The sequence below is a fragment of the Macaca nemestrina genome, chromosome 3, assembly GCF_043159975.1.
Source record: "Macaca nemestrina isolate mMacNem1 chromosome 3, mMacNem.hap1, whole genome shotgun sequence".
NCBI lineage: Eukaryota > Metazoa > Chordata > Mammalia > Primates > Cercopithecidae > Macaca > Macaca nemestrina.
The window spans coordinates 79661068-79677434 of NC_092127.1; the positions used below are offsets into that span (position 1 = coordinate 79661068).

The 16367-nt window shown below is 40.8% G+C and overlaps 1 long non-coding RNA gene across 1 annotated transcript; it reads right to left on the bottom strand.

The window, feature by feature from the left end:
• Nucleotides 1-613: 613 nt before the first annotated feature.
• Nucleotides 614-2620, bottom strand: LOC139362349 (uncharacterized). Its single transcript, XR_011621107.1, has 2 exons — nucleotides 2574-2620; nucleotides 614-925 (listed from the first exon to the last, which is right to left on the bottom strand). It is a non-coding gene; the product is annotated as an uncharacterized lncRNA (long non-coding RNA).
• Between the last annotated feature and the right edge of the window lie 13747 nt (nucleotides 2621-16367).

The following is a 16367-nucleotide window of genomic DNA, read 5'->3' on the forward strand; positions in this document are numbered from 1 at the left end:
ACTTACACCTGGGGTCGCTTCCCGCACGCGCGGACCTCGCGCCGGTGCCGCCGCAGCGCCCCCTGCAGGCCGGAGCCGAGCTGGCCCAGGCCTGAGGTTGGCCCGGGGTTCCACGGCCACAGTGCCGGCCCCGCGACTGCTGCTCCGGCCCGGCCAAGCTACCTTAGTGTTGAGGCGGGAGGCCTGGGCCTCAGTGGGTGAAGGGACCGGGTGGCCCGCTCCCACCTTGGGCAGAGGCTCGACCGACCGCGGCGAGGCTGGGCCCGGCATTACTGGGAGGCGAACTTGAGAGCTGCGGGTTAATGTACGGAGCTCAGGCAACGCCAGATCCGACTGACCCACCCACCCTTCCTCGAAGAGAAACAGTGACTTGGGTTTGGTTTTTAATTTTTGATTCCCCCACCTCCCCTTTCTTAATTCCAAAGGAAATAAAGCATTCAAGCTCCATGTCTGTTGGGAATATATAATTCCTTGATAAAGAAAGAGGAAACATTTCTCTGATAAACACAAGACTCTCAGTAAGAATTGCATTATTGAGAACTTTTCCCACTGATAAAGTAGGGAAGAAGAAGGGGAAAATAGGGTAAGGGAATGCTGGAAGACAAACTTTATCTTCTTTTTTTTTTTTGTCAAGTGTTGGCGCATCTTGTTGGTGTTCGGAGAAGTTGTGGCTCAGCTCGCTTTATCTGCATTAGTGGAATCTTTTAAGTCTTTCTGGTCTGTCTCAGCATACTCACTGGCAGGCCCTAGACTACATTACCCAAGTCATTTTGCCGTCTTGGAATCCTGAGTATGTCATCATTCTGTATCGGAGATGAGATTGCTCGGAAACGCTGGATTCAGAATGGTATCTAGCAAGATGGTATTTCTGGAGCACTAAGTCATTTCCTGAATCATTATGCAAAGCATAAATTGCATTGTAGTCCTAGAATAATACAAAGCTTCCCTTTAGTTGTTACCGTAAATTAATAACTGGCATTTTAATGCACTACAAATAGGATTTTAGTAGTTAGATTTATACCTTTGACTTCTAGGAATTTCAACTACATTAGAGTCCATATACACAAAAGGGGCAAGCTCTTTCTTCCACAGCGTTTCCAGCTTCTCCACAGAAACCTAGCCCCACACCAGCAAAAGATCACACTCTGTGCTTCATCAAAGAGATTACACAATTACAGATTCCAGCATCTCTCAGGAGTCCTTTGAATTTGGATTAAGGTCTATAATTACGTGGGTAAGGGAATAACTAGGTAATTGGCTTTCTGCACCTGGAATGTATTCTACTGGGTATAAGAGGCTCATTTTAATCAGAAGTATATGGCATGAAAGTGAACCCTGTCTCTTAAGGGGAGACTCCTTAAGAGGAGGATTGGAGCTCTATGTTTTAATAGATCTTCTCCACAATCTTTAATACCTAAGCTGCTTCCCCTTGTCCACTAATTTGCTGTAGAATTTTTCTAGCACGTTTATGATGGTGTTCAGGGCACACTACCCCAAAATATAACACCTTAGCATACTGAATATTTTAAGCTGATGACATTTGAGAAATGGCAGGTGTGAGGACTCTGACCTTCCCGTGAAGCAGGTCTAAGACCCTCATGTGAGAGATGCCATCCCTATACCTGGAGAAAATAAGCAATCTTTTCTGTGAAGACAGAGCCAAGAGGAATCTAAATGAGTAGGCCTTGGTAGGTTTCCCCCAGTTTACTGCCATTAGCTCACCTTTTTGTCTTACCACATTTTTCCATAAGAGTCTACTTTTCATCAAACCTAGTATAAAACGCTCAGGTTTCTTCAGGTCTTCATTTCCTTATGAAGGCTCCAATGCCATGTAAAACTTACGTTAAGTATTATACATTCATTTGCCTTTCTTTCGTTACAGGCACCCCACACGGACCTTGAGCTGTCGCTGCCATGGCACCCCTTCTAGAAGGTAGATATTTTTCCTCCCAACAAACCCTACAACCTTTATGAAAATATTTCACTCTTTTGCTTTAATTTCCATTACTGCTATAAGTGAAAAAAGGATGAAGGATTGAACGAACAGGATTGAACCATCTACTAGGCACTGTGCTTGTAACTTTAGGTATGTATTTTTTTCTATTTATTCCTAACAATAACTCCACGGGATATTTTTCTTATCCTTATTTTATCTGTGAAGAAACTAATGCTTATAGAGCTCAAATAAACTTAGTAAAAATCATAAACCAATAATTAGCAGAACCAGAGATAAAACCGAGGTTTATTTAGCTCCAGACCATTGCTTTACTATAAACTATACTGCGTTAATGTACATTTTTCTTCATAAAGCTATGCTAGTTATGATTTACTATCTTGCTGTCAAAAGATTTTCGGTTTTTCATATTTAGAATTTGTTCCAGTATACTTTATAATGGTAGATCTCAGAGTTTTTGAAATGCAGATTTATGGGCCCAAATCCTGGACCTACTGATTCAGAAGCCTTGGAGATAGGGCCCTACAGCAAGCTCTCCAGGCAATTCTGATGCTTGGGAAAGTTTGAGGACCACTGCTTTTGAATAGCAGAGTTAAGCTGAATTGATTCATTCTCTTACTTTGGAAGATGATGGTCCTTTCTTTCAGGACATCTCTTCAATCTTTTACAGACCAATGAAAGTGGTATTTTGTGGATTTGTGATCACAGTGTCACAAATGGCAATTATGATGTTTCCTGTGTCAACTCAGATTCTTTGAGGTGTAGTGTTGATACAGATGCTGAGGCTAAGTCTGTATTCAGTGAGAAAGAGTGGGTAATTGAATTAATCTCTGCTGCATATATGCAAGTGAAATAACACGTGTGTTACTATTTGTCATCCCCAACTTACGACTCTATTCTGTGTAACAGAAGTGGGAGCCTTGGACAACTGAACACCTATCAAGAAATGTCAGCTCTTTTTTTTTTTTTTTTTTTTGAGACTGTCACCCAGTCTGGAGTGCAGTGGCACCATCTTGGCTCTCTGTAACCTCCACCTCCTGGGCTCAAGAGATTCTCCTGCCTCAGCCTCCTGAGTAGCTGGGACTACAGGTATACACCATCACTCCTGGCTAGTTGTTGTATTTTTAGTAGATAATGGGTTTTTACCATGTTGGCCAGGGTAGTCTTGAACTCCTGACCTCAGGTGATCTGCCTGCCTCGGCCTCCCAAAGTGCTGGGATTACCATGCCCGGCCAAGAAATGTCAATTCTTTATTGTAGCCTGGCTTTCCATATTCCTCCACCAGGCTTTTTATTCTCTAGTTTTTAAATCACATTTGGCATTTGTAGATCACTCCTTCCCTTTTAGTGGCATTCTCTATGAGGTGTACCTCTCCTAATATGAAGAAACAATTTTCTTCTTTCTCCTCCTTTATCTGATCCATTTACAGATGTATTACATTTGTAATTGGCTAGGTATTAGGGATACAAAAATGAATGTATCCCTAAGATATGGTCTGTTCTCAAAGGTATGCAGAAACTTTTCTATATGTTCCCATTGACTTGTATTTATATTTCTTGAATTAAAAAAAAAACTGGCTGTGGTTTTTCTTGTTTGTTTTTTGCTCTTAGTGAATCTTTGTTCTTTTCATTATGGCTTTCCAATTTGAGTTTCACTACTCATTATCATGAGAATAAATAATTTTACTGACTTCAATAATATTTGATCACTTATATTGATGTCATTTAACTCTCATTTACATTTCAGTGGTCTAAAACACAACTAAGATACTAAAAGAAAAATAAAAGATGAGATTATTAGGCAAATAATTACCGCATAGTCAACTCATGAACAATACTGCATGCGCTTACAGGAAATCTCTGTCACATAAACTATTTGGCTATTATTTCAGATATGCTGTAATTTCTGTAGTTACACACTTATCTAGCCCACGGCAGATTAGAAACTATGAATCACAAGACAAGGGAAGGAAATGCTGTTAAAATAGGTAGCTTGAGAGGAGCAGTCACTATTAGTTGGCAGAATAAGCACAGGAAAAACAAAAAAATTAGAAAAATGAATTTAAAATGCATGGTAGTCTGACACAATTAGTTACATTGAACAACCCTATTTATTCCACTGGAAATATGATAAACATAGTCCACAAGTTTCTGCCATCTGAGAAATTTCTAACCTAATATACTGATGGAAATAAAGTGAATGGAACTGTCATATACCAAACACCTGCTTTATAAGTTGAAAGTGCTTTGTGACATCACCATGTCTCAGGACCAAAACAGATATTCATAGCTTTGGCCCTCAATTACAAAGAAAAATTAAATTATGCTCTGTACTCTGTTTCAGAAGATTAGAGGAATATAGAACCCATTTTGGAACTTTGGAAACTCTTTTACATATGAACAGGTTAGGTTCCAAAATTTCGATTGTTCATAAGTCCCAATACTCCCAAGTTCAGAGTAAGCCACGTGTGCATTTCCAGAAAACAGAAAAGTGAGCCAGTCCTTTGCAACTTTAGAACCAAGCTTACTCTTCTCCTTTTTACTGATATAAGTTGTATATGGTGCACTCCAAACTAAGGCACGTATGAATCTCTTGATGATCATGTTAAAATGAAGATGCTTATTGGGTAGGGTTAGGATGACATGAGAATCTACATTTCTAGCAAGCTCCCAGGTGATGCGAATTCTGCTGATCCATGGACCACACTTTGAGTAGCAAGGTTCTAAAGGGCATTTTTTGTTGGATTTACATTTGAAGTCCCTTAAGGAAGGAAATTCCCCTCCTTGATGATCCTAAAGGAACTTCTTAGCAGCTGCAGTATATTCACACCTGCTACCACTCATGTTGATGTTGTACAGATTAAAATGGGCCTAGCACCCTTGCTTTCCATAATTTTACTTTCTTAGGCCTTTAAGATACTTGAACCATCTCCTAATGGGTTAATGGGCACCCAAGTTTGACAGTGATCTTCTCATCACATAGTCAACAGTGTGTACATTTTGCCAATTACTTTTCTTCTTACTGATTATTGTTTATTATAGAAAAATGGTGAATTAGTCTGCTTTGGCCACCTTAACAAAATACCTTAAACGAGGTGGCTTAAACAACAGAAATGTGTTTTCCCACAATTCTGGAAGCTGAAAGTCTGAGATGAGAGTGCCAGCATGATCAGGTTCTGGTAAAGGTTCTCCTCCTGGCTTGTAGATGGCCACCTTCTCTCGCTGGTCCATACATGACACGCAGAGATGGGGAGAGAGCAAGCTGTCTGGTGTCTCTTGGTATAAGGGCACCAGTTCTATTGGACAAGGCTCTGCCTTTATGACTGCATTTAACCTTAATCACCTCCTTAAAGGCCCTCTCTTGAATACAGTTACATGGGGGGTTAGGGCTTCAACATTTGGATTTTGGGGGTATGGAATTCAGTCCATAGCAAATGGAGATTTCATACAGCATGAGTCACTCTTTGCTTTTCAGAATTGTTCCTAATTTCAACTGGGTCATACTACTTTATTGTATATTTATTATTATGAATTTTCATTTTTAAATCTCTGCTTTTTAAATCTTCACGTCACTCTTACTACCACCTTCAAAATTCTCACTTCTTTCTCACTGACATCGATGTTGGGATTAATATTTATAAAGCACAGTTTTAAAACATAAACTCATAATAGGCCCCAAATTAATAAAAAGATGACCTACATCAGGGCACCACTATACCAGGGCACACTGAATGAGTGCAATTCATTATAAGATGTACCAAGATATTAAACCTCTTCAGACGCTGGGACAGCTAAGGGGTACCCAAGTGATCCTCAGGCTAGTCTTCTTTGGCTGCAAGCATCCTTGTCTTTTACCCAACAAAAATACCTTATTTTCTAGCTGTGTTATGACATGAAGAGGCTGGGAAGCACTGCCCTAGACTAAAATTACTGTGCACAATCTTCAGTGCCATCTGCTGGAAGGAGACAAAGTTGCTATATTATGGCTCTAGAAGGTAGATTTATATATTCATTCATTCATTTGAGATAGGGTTTCACTCTGCTGCCCAGGCTGGAATGCAGTGGCGCAATCACAGCTCACTACAGTTTCAACCTCCTAGGCTCAAGTGATCCTCAGCCTCCCAAGCAGCTGGGATTACAGGAGTGCACCACCACACTGGGCTAATTTTTAAAATTTTTTAATAGAGATGTCTCTATTGTCTCGCTGTGTTGCCCAGGCTGGTCTCTCAAGTGATCCTCCAGCCTTGGCCTCCCAGAGTGCTGGGATTACGGGTGTGAGCCACCATGCCCAGCCTAGATTTATTGTTATGTGTAAAATTAAGTTAAAAGATCATAAGGAAGTATTTATGAGTTACAAAGGATTGGTTTAAAAACTTTTTTTACTAGTTAAAAGAATAAACTTCAATTACATGAAAAATGTAAAACACAGCTGTTTCTTTAAAAATAATAATAATAATGCCAGACAAAAAATGTTGTTGGGGCAGACCCAGTGGCTCACGCCTGTAATCCCAACAGTTTTGGTGGCCAAGGTGGGAGGATCATTTAAGCCCAGGAATTTGAGACCAGCCTGGGCAACAGAGTGAAGACCTTGTCTGTACAAAAAGTTAAAAAATTAGCCAGGTATGATGGCGTGTACCTGTGGTCGTAGCTACTCAGCAGGCTGAGGCAGGAGGATCACTTGAGCCTAGGAGATCGAGCCTGCAGTGAGCCATAATTGAGCCACTTGCACACTCCAGCCTGGGCAGCAGAGACTCTGTCTCTAAATAAATAAATAAATAAATAAATAAATAAATAGTTGAACATACTAATTCAGTTAAAAAGGACACACTTTTAAAAAAGAATATTGATAAGTCAGAGCACCACTATGATGGCAGGGTGTTTACAAAGTTTGTGGTATACCATATACAAAAATCAACTCAAAATGGACGAAAGACTTAAAGACCTGGAACTATAAAACTAATGGAAGAAAACATAGGGGAGAAGCTCCATGATATTTGTCTGGGCAAAGATTTCTTGAATATGAAAATCACGGGCAACAAAAGCAAAAATTAACAAATGAGATTGTATCAAACTAAAAACCTTTTGCACAAGAAAGGAAACAATAAAGAGACAACCTACAGATTGGGAGTAAAAACTATTTGCAAAGCATACATCTGAGAAGGGGATAATATTCAAAATATATAAGGAACTTAAACAATTCAATAGCAAGAAAACATATAACCCAATCAAAAAATGGGCAAAGAATCTAAACAGACATTTCTCAAAAGACATAAGAATGGCCAACAGATATGTGAAAAGATGCTCATCATCACTAATCATCAGGGAAATGCAAATTCAAACCACAATGAGATATCACCACATACCTGTCAGAATGGCTTTTATCAAAAAGACAAAAGATAGTGTTGGTGAAGGTGTGGAGAAAAGGGAACTCATGCACTGTTGGTAGGAATCATGGAAAACTATGGAGTTTCTACAAAAAACTAAAAGTTGAATTGCTGTATGATCCAACGATCTCACTTCTGGGTATGTCTCCAAAGGAATGAAAATCAATATGTCCAGGAGATATCTGCATTGCTATATTCATTGTAGCACTGTTCACAATAAATAACATACAGAACCAATCTTGGTGAATCAGATAAATAGATAAAGAAAATGTGGGCCAGGGAAAGGTGGCTCACACATGTAATTCCAGCACTTTGGGAGGCTGAGGTGGGAGGATTCCTTGAGCACAGCAGTTTAAGGATGCAGTGAGCTAGGATTGCACCATTGCACTCCAGCTTGGGCAACAGAGTGAGATCCTGTCTCTTAAAAAAAACAAATACAAAAACAAAAAGAAAGAAAAAAAGAAAATGTGAAATACACACACTTCCCAGTCTGGAGTGTGGTTGTGCTATCCTAGCTGACTATAGCCTGGAACTCATGGGGTCAAGTGATCTCCCCACCTCAGCCTCCAGAGTAGCTGGGACTACAGGTGTATGCCACCTCCCCTGACTAATTTTTAAGAATATTTTTGTAGAAATGGGATCTCACTAAGTTGCCCAGGCTGGAATGGGAAGATGTTGATCCAAAATTACAAAGTTTCAGTTAGGAGGAATAAGCTTTAGTAATCTATTACACAGAATTATGACTATAATAAATAATAACACATTTTATATTTCAAAATTGTAAAACAGTAGATTTTAAATGTTTTCACCACACAAAAAAGTAAGTATGTGAAATAATGGATTTGTTCATTAATTTAACCATTCCAAAATGTAAACAGATATCAAAACATCATATTGTACCCCATAAATATATCCAATTATCTGTCTATTAAAAATAAATTTTTGTTAATTTTTGAATTGATACATCCTATTTGATCATATATCAAATTGAGCATACATATTTCTGGGGTATGTGTACTATTTCGATGTATGCATGCAATGTTTAGTGATCAAATCAGGGTAATTGGGATATTAATCATCTCAAACTTTTATCATTTCTTTGCGTTGGGAACATTCCAAATCTTTCTTCTAGCTTCTTAAATATACAATAAATTATTTTTAACTATTTTGCACTCTGCTGTGCCATCAAACACTAGAACCTATTCCTATCAAAATGTATTTTTGTGCCCATTAAAAATACAATTAAAAAATGCTTGTGATGTAAGAAATATTAAGGAATTGGGGGATTTGGGTTAGAGAAAAGATCATGAAAAATGATAAATTTCTTAAAATATTTTATAAAGTTACCTACTGAAGATTGGTCAAGGCTGTTGCTTCAGATGGCAGAACAAGGAAACACTAGTTGAATTTTGATATATGAGATATGTTCAAGCACAGGTGGATATACTTGTGCTGGGATTTCTGGAAAAACTATTCCCACATTGGGAGGAAAATTCCACTATATGCTCCCTAAGCTTTCCCCCAACTCCAGATTCTATATCTAATCTGTGATTCTATTTGATACTTGGATCTCATGTAGTTTGATATGTTCCATAATTATAAAAACTTGTATTAATGTCCTTAAAGCTTTTAAAGCCACATCCAACTTTAACTCTGGTATAAGCACCCTTCCTGTGGGGTTCTTCCTTTTCTCTGTATTGTATCCAAGGATTGAAGTTTATTTTCTTTATTTTGTTGATTCATGATCTCGTTCAAAAAGGTTTTTCCTGCCGGGCGCAGTGGCTTACGCCTGTAATCCCAGCACTCTGGGAGGCCGAGGCGGGTGGATCACAAGGTCTAGAGATCGAGACCATCCTGTCCAACATGGTGAAACGCCGTCTCTACTAAAAATACAAAAATTAGCTGGGAGTGGTGGCACGCCTGTAGTCCCAGCTACTCGGGAAGCTGAGGCAGGAGAATTGCTTGAACCCAGGAGGCAGAAGTTGCAGTGAGCTGAGATTGTGCCACTGCACTCCAGCGTAGCAACAGAGTGAGAGTTCATCTCAAAAAAAACAAAAAACATAATGTTTTTTCCTTATAACAACTTTCTTCTTCACTGATGAAAAGTAGAAATCTAGTATAGTCCTGTAGACAGTTTCTATGTAATAGATTAAAACAAATTAAAACAGGAATTTCTCCCATAAGATTCTTTCCTTCTAAATACAACAGAGTAGAAGGGGCAGGTGTGGTGGCTCATGCCTATAATCCCAGGACTTTGGGAGGCTAAGGCAGGAGGATCATTTGAGTCCAGGAGTTTGAGATCAGCCTGGGCAGCATAGAGAGATCTCATCTCTACAAAAAATTTAGAAATTAGCCAGGCATGGTGACACAGCCTTGTAGTCCTAGCTGCTCAGGAAGCTGAGGTGGGAGGAGTGCTTGAGCCTAGGTGGTCGAGGCTGCAATGAACCAGATATGTGTGTGTGTATATATATATATGGCTTTATATATACATCTTTTTTTTTTTTTTTTTTTTTTTTGAGACGGAGTTTCACGCTTGTTGCCTAGGCTGGAATGCAATGGTGCAATCTCAGCTCACCGCAACCTCTGCCTCCCAGGTTCAAGCAATTCTCCTGTCTCAGCCTCCCGAGTAGCTGGGATTATAAGCACGCACCACCACGCCTGGCTAATTTTTTGTATTTTTAGTAGAGACGGGGATTCTCTACGTTGAGGCTGATCTCGAACTCTTGACCTCAGGTGATCCGCTTGCCTCAGCCTCCCAAAGTGCTGGGATTACAGGTGTGAGCCACCACGCCCAGCAAATCTTTGTTATATATATGTTATATACTCTGTTTTGTATACATAAAACAAAGTAGAGAATGTTAGTCCCCAGAATTTCTCTGTAAGAAAATGTCTCATGCAAAAAACATTCAGGAGGAGAGAAATACACTTTGTAGGGGATGCCACATGCTTCTTGCCAAGAAGAGAGAGAGAACTGGGAGGCCTTTAGCTGTCCTCTATGTATGGTTGGTGCAGGGGTACAAGAAAAACTTCTCACTTTTACACCATGTGGGAAGAAGGTAGTAAACAGGAGAGAAAGAAAACTGTTACATAACAACATGGAAGGATTGGGAGATTGAAAGAGGAGAGGGAGGATTTTAGCAGCTGTCATGAGTAGGGAACTTTGGAGAGAGGAGAGAGATAGAGAAGTATTGTAGGAAGTTTTACTTTCTATTTTTCTGGGAGAGACCCTTGTGTTACACCTTTAAGGAAACTCAATAAAAATCTCGATTGTTTATTAACATCAGTCTCATTATCTTGGAATGAGAATCCCCACAGAAATGATATCACATGGCACCTGAGTTGTAAATTGTGCAAACTGCCTAGCTGTTCTTTTTCCTGAATCTAGGCGATTTATGTCATGTGAGTGTCTACTTTCCAAAACTGAAAGCTCCTCACTTGGTCTTCCACAGAACTCCAGTGGAGCTCTAAATTGTATAGCTGAAAACAGGTCATAGAATTCATACACTTTCACCATAATTCAGGGCAGGGAGGGAAAGTCACTGGTTGTGGTATCTATGAGTTTTCCCTGTTAACTGACATTTGGAAAATATGTGCTCTGAGATGCTCACACTCTAGGTTTACATAACATTTCTTCTCTCGGTGTCTGTGTTTCATGTTGTTGTTGTAATTGGCCAATAGCACTGTAGTTGCTGCCAATATATGAGTTTGTTGTAGATACAAAATATGGACATTTTGATAGTTAATGTGCACACACACACATAACACTATGCAATCAGAATTTTGTTACATGATCATTTAGCACAAATGAAAAAACTGTATACAAGTTACTATAATTAATGCCCTATAGTTTCTTTTTTCTTTTTCCTTTTTCTTCTTTTTGAAATAGAGTTTTGCTCTTATAGCCCAGGCTGGAGTGCAATGGCTTGATCTCGGCTCACCGCAACCTCCACTTCCCGGGTTCAAGTGATTCTCCTGCCTCAGCCTCAGAAATAGCTGGGATTACAGGTATGCACTATGCCCAGCTAATTTTGTATTTTTAGTAGAGTAGGGTCCAGCCCTACAGGGCCTATGGCTTTTTTCTTTGGGTGCAGAGACGAGACAGAGTAGAAAAATAAAGACACGAGACAAAGAGATAGAAGGAAACACAGCTGGGCCCAGGGGACCACGACCACCAGTGCTCAGAGTCTGGTAGTGGCCCCCAATGCCTGCAGGCGCTGCTATTTATCGTATACAAGGCAAGGGGGCAGGGTAAGGAGTGTGAGTCATCTCAAATGATTGATAAGGTCTAGCAAGTCACGTGTCCACGTGATGGGGCCTTTCCCTTTGTGACAGCCGAAACAGAGAGGGAGGACAGTATACGTCAGCATTTCTTCTGTGCACTTATCAGAAAGATCGAAGACTTTAATACTTTCACTGATTTTGTTACTGCTATCTTTTAAGAACTTAAAAGGAGGTGCCAGGTGTGCAGGCGGAACATGAAAGTGGACAAGGAGCGTGACCACTGAAGCACAGCACCACAGGGAGACGTTTAAGCCCCCGGATGACTGCAGGCAGGCCTGGTAATGTCAGGCCTCCCACAAGAGTTGGTGGAGCAGAGTGTTCTCTAACTCCCCCGGGGAAAGGGAGACTCCCTTTCCCGGTCTGCTAAGTAACGAGTGCCTTCCCAGGCACTGACGTTACCGCTAGACCAAGGAGCCCTCAAGTAGCCCTTATCCCGGCGTGACAGAGGGCTCACACTCTTGTCTTTTGGTCACTTCTCACAATGTCCCTTCAGCTCCTGACTCTATGGCCTGGTGTTTTCTAGGATATGATTATAAAACAGAAATTATGATAATAATAAAACAAAGAGCAACACTACCAACTAATGATTGATAATATTCATATATAATCATATCTATATCTTATTTTTTACTATAACTTTTTGTATTCTAATTATTTTTGTTTTAGTATACTGGAACAGTTTGTGCCTTCAGTCTCTTGCCTCGGCACCTGGGTGGCTTTCCACCCACAAGTAGAGACAGGGTTTCTCCATGTTGGTCAGGCTGGTCTCGAACTCCCGACCTTAGGTGATCTGCCCGCCTCGGCCTCCCAAAGTGCTGAGATTACAGGCATAAGCCACCATGCCCAGCCTGCTTACTTTCAAAATAAGGTAAAAGTCTGAGGAGAAAATAATAATTGTTCCCATTTTTGGAGCATTTAGCCTGTGCCAGACATTGTTCTATGTATGTTCATATATTATTTCCTCAAAAAAGTAGACACTTTAATTCCACAGATGAGAAATCTGAAGCTCAAAGAGATTGAGAATCTCCTCCACACACATGATTATCCCAATCTGGTGAGTTGAATGAGAAACAGAAGTCAAAGGGGAAGAAGGGAGGGTTGCCTGAAAGACTCCAGAATCTGGATATAAAGGTGCATTCTCCAGCAGCTGCTGATGGCCACTGACAGGATTTTCTCTTATATATCTTAGTTGGGCATGAAGAGCATGAGAGATTTCAAGCATACTGAGGAATGACACTTTCAATTGCTTCCCCAGCCAAGTACCTTCAATGGACAGATTACCCAGAATTTAAAATTTAAACAAAAAATATAATCTAATTAGATACTAAAATTACATTGTCATGCCACATCTTTCTAATAATTAAAAAAAATGGAGGTTTAAAAAAAGCATCGTGTCTGAGGCTCTAACATCCAACAGTCCTCTTCATTTTAATGATTAGTTTTGTCTGTTTTTGTTTTGAGACGGAGTCTCACTCTGTCACCCAGGCTGGAGTGCAGTGCTGCAATCTCAGCTCCCTGCAACCTCCGCCTCCCTGGTTCAAGCAGTTCTCCTGCCTCAGCCTCCCAAAATGATTAGTTTTAAACACAGACCAGAGGCCGGGTGCAGTGGCTCATGCCTGTAATCCCAGCATTTTGGGAGGCCAAGGTGGGTGGATCACAAGGTCAGGAGTTCGAGACCAACCTGGTCAATATGGTGAAACCCCTGTGTCTACTAAAAATACAAAAATAAGCCAGGAGTGGTGGCGGGAGCCTGTAGTCCCAGCTACTCGGGAGGCTGAGGCAGAAGAATCGCTTGAACCTGGGAAGTGGAGGTTGCAGTGAGCCAGGATCTCACTGCTGCACTCCAGCCTGGGCGACAGAGAGAGACTCCGTCTTAAAAATTTAACGACGACGACAACAACAACAACAACAAAAATACCCAACAAACAAACAAACAAATAAAAAAACAAAACAAAACAAACCAGACCAGAAAGCCCCAACCCGCTTTTCCATCTGGACACTCTTCCTACGTGGTCTACAATGTCGGTGGGCTTCCACCGCCATCTGGTGGACAATGTGTAGATGTGCTCTGACTTGAGGAGACTTCACTGGCATGGAGAGGAGTGTGATTAATGAGAAGAGTTTTCCGTTCATGCAATTGATTTGAAAGCAATGCATAGGAATCTAAAAACTGAATAGATAAAAGTGCTTACTTCTAGGCAATCAAAAAGGGGAACAATTTATATATGTTGACTTATTGACTAGGATGAGATGAAACCAAATAAATTAACATTTTCTTTAATGCTGCTAGAATCCTTCAACTCCTTGCTCCATAGCATGTAACACTTTTTGAACAGTCCCAGCATCATGGACCTGCTTAAGTAAAGCTGTTTATGCAGTCGTCTCATTTGAGAGTACAGGAAGCTCTCTATCTACATCCATTTCTGTTTATCCTTATAATCAATCCCCTTGTCCTACACCTAAAATTTCAACATTAAGAATCTGCTTTCTCACTGGGGCCTGTCAGGGGTGTGGGGGGAGGGAGAGCATAAGAAAAATAGCTTGGTCGGGCGCGGTGGCTCACGCCTGTAATCCCTGCACTTTGGGGGGCCGAGGCGGGCGGATCACGAGGTCAGTAGATCGAGACCATCCTGGCTAACACGGTGAAACCCCGTCTCTACTAAAATACAAAAAATTAGCCGGGCGCGGTGGCGGGCGCCTGTAGTCCCAGCTACTCCGGAGGCTGAGGCAGGAGAATGGCGCGAACCCGGGAGGCGGAGCTTGCAGTGAGCCGAGATGGTGCCACTGCACTCCAGCCTGGGCGACAGAGTGAAGACTCCGCCTCAAAAAAAAAAAAAAAAAAAGAAAAATAGCTAATGTATGCTGGACTTAGTACCTAGATGATGGGTTGATAGGTGCAGCAAACCACCATGGCACATGTTTACCTATGTAAAAAACCTGCACATCCCATACATGTACCATGGAACTTAAAATCATAAAATAAAATAAAAAGAATCTACTTTCTGAGCTGGCTCACATCTGTAATGCCACCACTTTGGGAGGCTAAACTGGGAGGATCACTTGATCTCAGTGGTCCAAGACCAGCCTGGGCAACAGAATAAGATCCCATCTTTATTACAAAAAGAATCTACTCTGTTCTGATAACACTGTACTATTTGTTTTTATTTTAAAATTCAGGTAAAGTTTTATCTGCATTTTAACCTTAAAGTGTTAGGGTGGGACATGGCGGGGGAAAGTGCGTGGCAGAGAATAAGCATTGGTACTGCAGCTACCACGTTGTCCTAGCATTCCACCGTCGGCACATGACTGCATTGCACGTGGTGATTAGGTTGGACCACGGGACCAGTTCTGGTCAGTGAGTTATGTGTTAATATTTTAAAAATCTATATGATCCTAGGCAAGTAGTTACCATGTGACAATAAGGCAGCAGAGTAGATCTCATAATGTTCAGTAATTTGGGGGGTTAATTTCCTTTGTATCCTCTTAGTTTTTAAAACAAATGAGACATTAAGTATACACCATGCTCAATGTCATCTTCTCCTACCATAAATATAGGACAAATGGTATGAATTGTGATACAATATAATGAAGTTAATTTTCTTCATACTTCTCAGAACATAGCCACATAAATAAATGCTGTCTTTCAAAGCAATCAGCTTGGGTAGTGATATGCTTATTTTAGCGATGTGCATGATAGGGTTTGGCTCAATGTTCCCACCCAAATCTCATGTTGAATTGTAATCCCCAGTGTTGGAGAGGACCTGGTGGGAGGTGATTGGATCATGGGGGCACATTTCCACCTTGCTGTTCTCATAATAGTGAGTGAGTTCTCATGAGATCTGGTTGTTTGAAAATGTGGAGCACTTCCTCCTTCACTCTCTGTCTCTCCTGCTCTGCCATGTGAAGATGTGCCTCCTTCCCCTTCACCTTCCACCATAATTGTAAGTTTCCTGAGTCCTCCCCAGAAGCAGACACTAGTACAGTCCACAGAACCATGAGCCAATTAAACTTCTTTTCTTTATAAATACCAAGTCTCAGGTTTGTGTTTATAGCAGTGTGAGAATGGACTAATACAGTGCTAGTACTCGAAATAAAATCATAAGCTTCAATATTTTCTTAGTTCTGCCTGCTCATGCCTGTAATCCCAGCACTTTGAGAAGCCAAGGTGGGTGGATCACCTGAGGTCAGGAGTTCAAAACAAGCCTGGCCAACATGGCAAAACCCCGTCACTACTAAAAATACAAAAATTAGCTGGATGTGGTGGTGGACACCTGTAATCACAGCTACGCAAGAGGCTGAGGCAGGGAGAACTGCTTGAACCCAGGAGGCAGAGGTTGCAGTGAGCTGAGATTGCACCACTGCATTCCGGCCTGGGCAACAGACTGACACTCCATCTCAAAAAAAAAAAACAAAAATAATTTTTTTTTTCTTAGTCCCAATACCTTTAAAGTTGTCTGGGCTCAATCAATAGATAAGCTACTACTAAGCAAGCTATATAAGGAGCCTCAGCCCCATTGGTGGTTGTATCTAATATGTACACAAATGAGACCTAAGCCCTTTGTGTCGGCCAAAACACATCAAATCTGACTCTGCTCTACCTACATTGAATTGCCTACTACCAAATTTAGGGTCAGCCCTATAGTTGTATAGGTTCCTGGAAGACTTAGTTTCTTCCTTTTAACCTCTGACCCAGGTGGCTTGGTGTAGTGGATAACTTATTAGGATACTGTAACCAGACACAGATTTGGC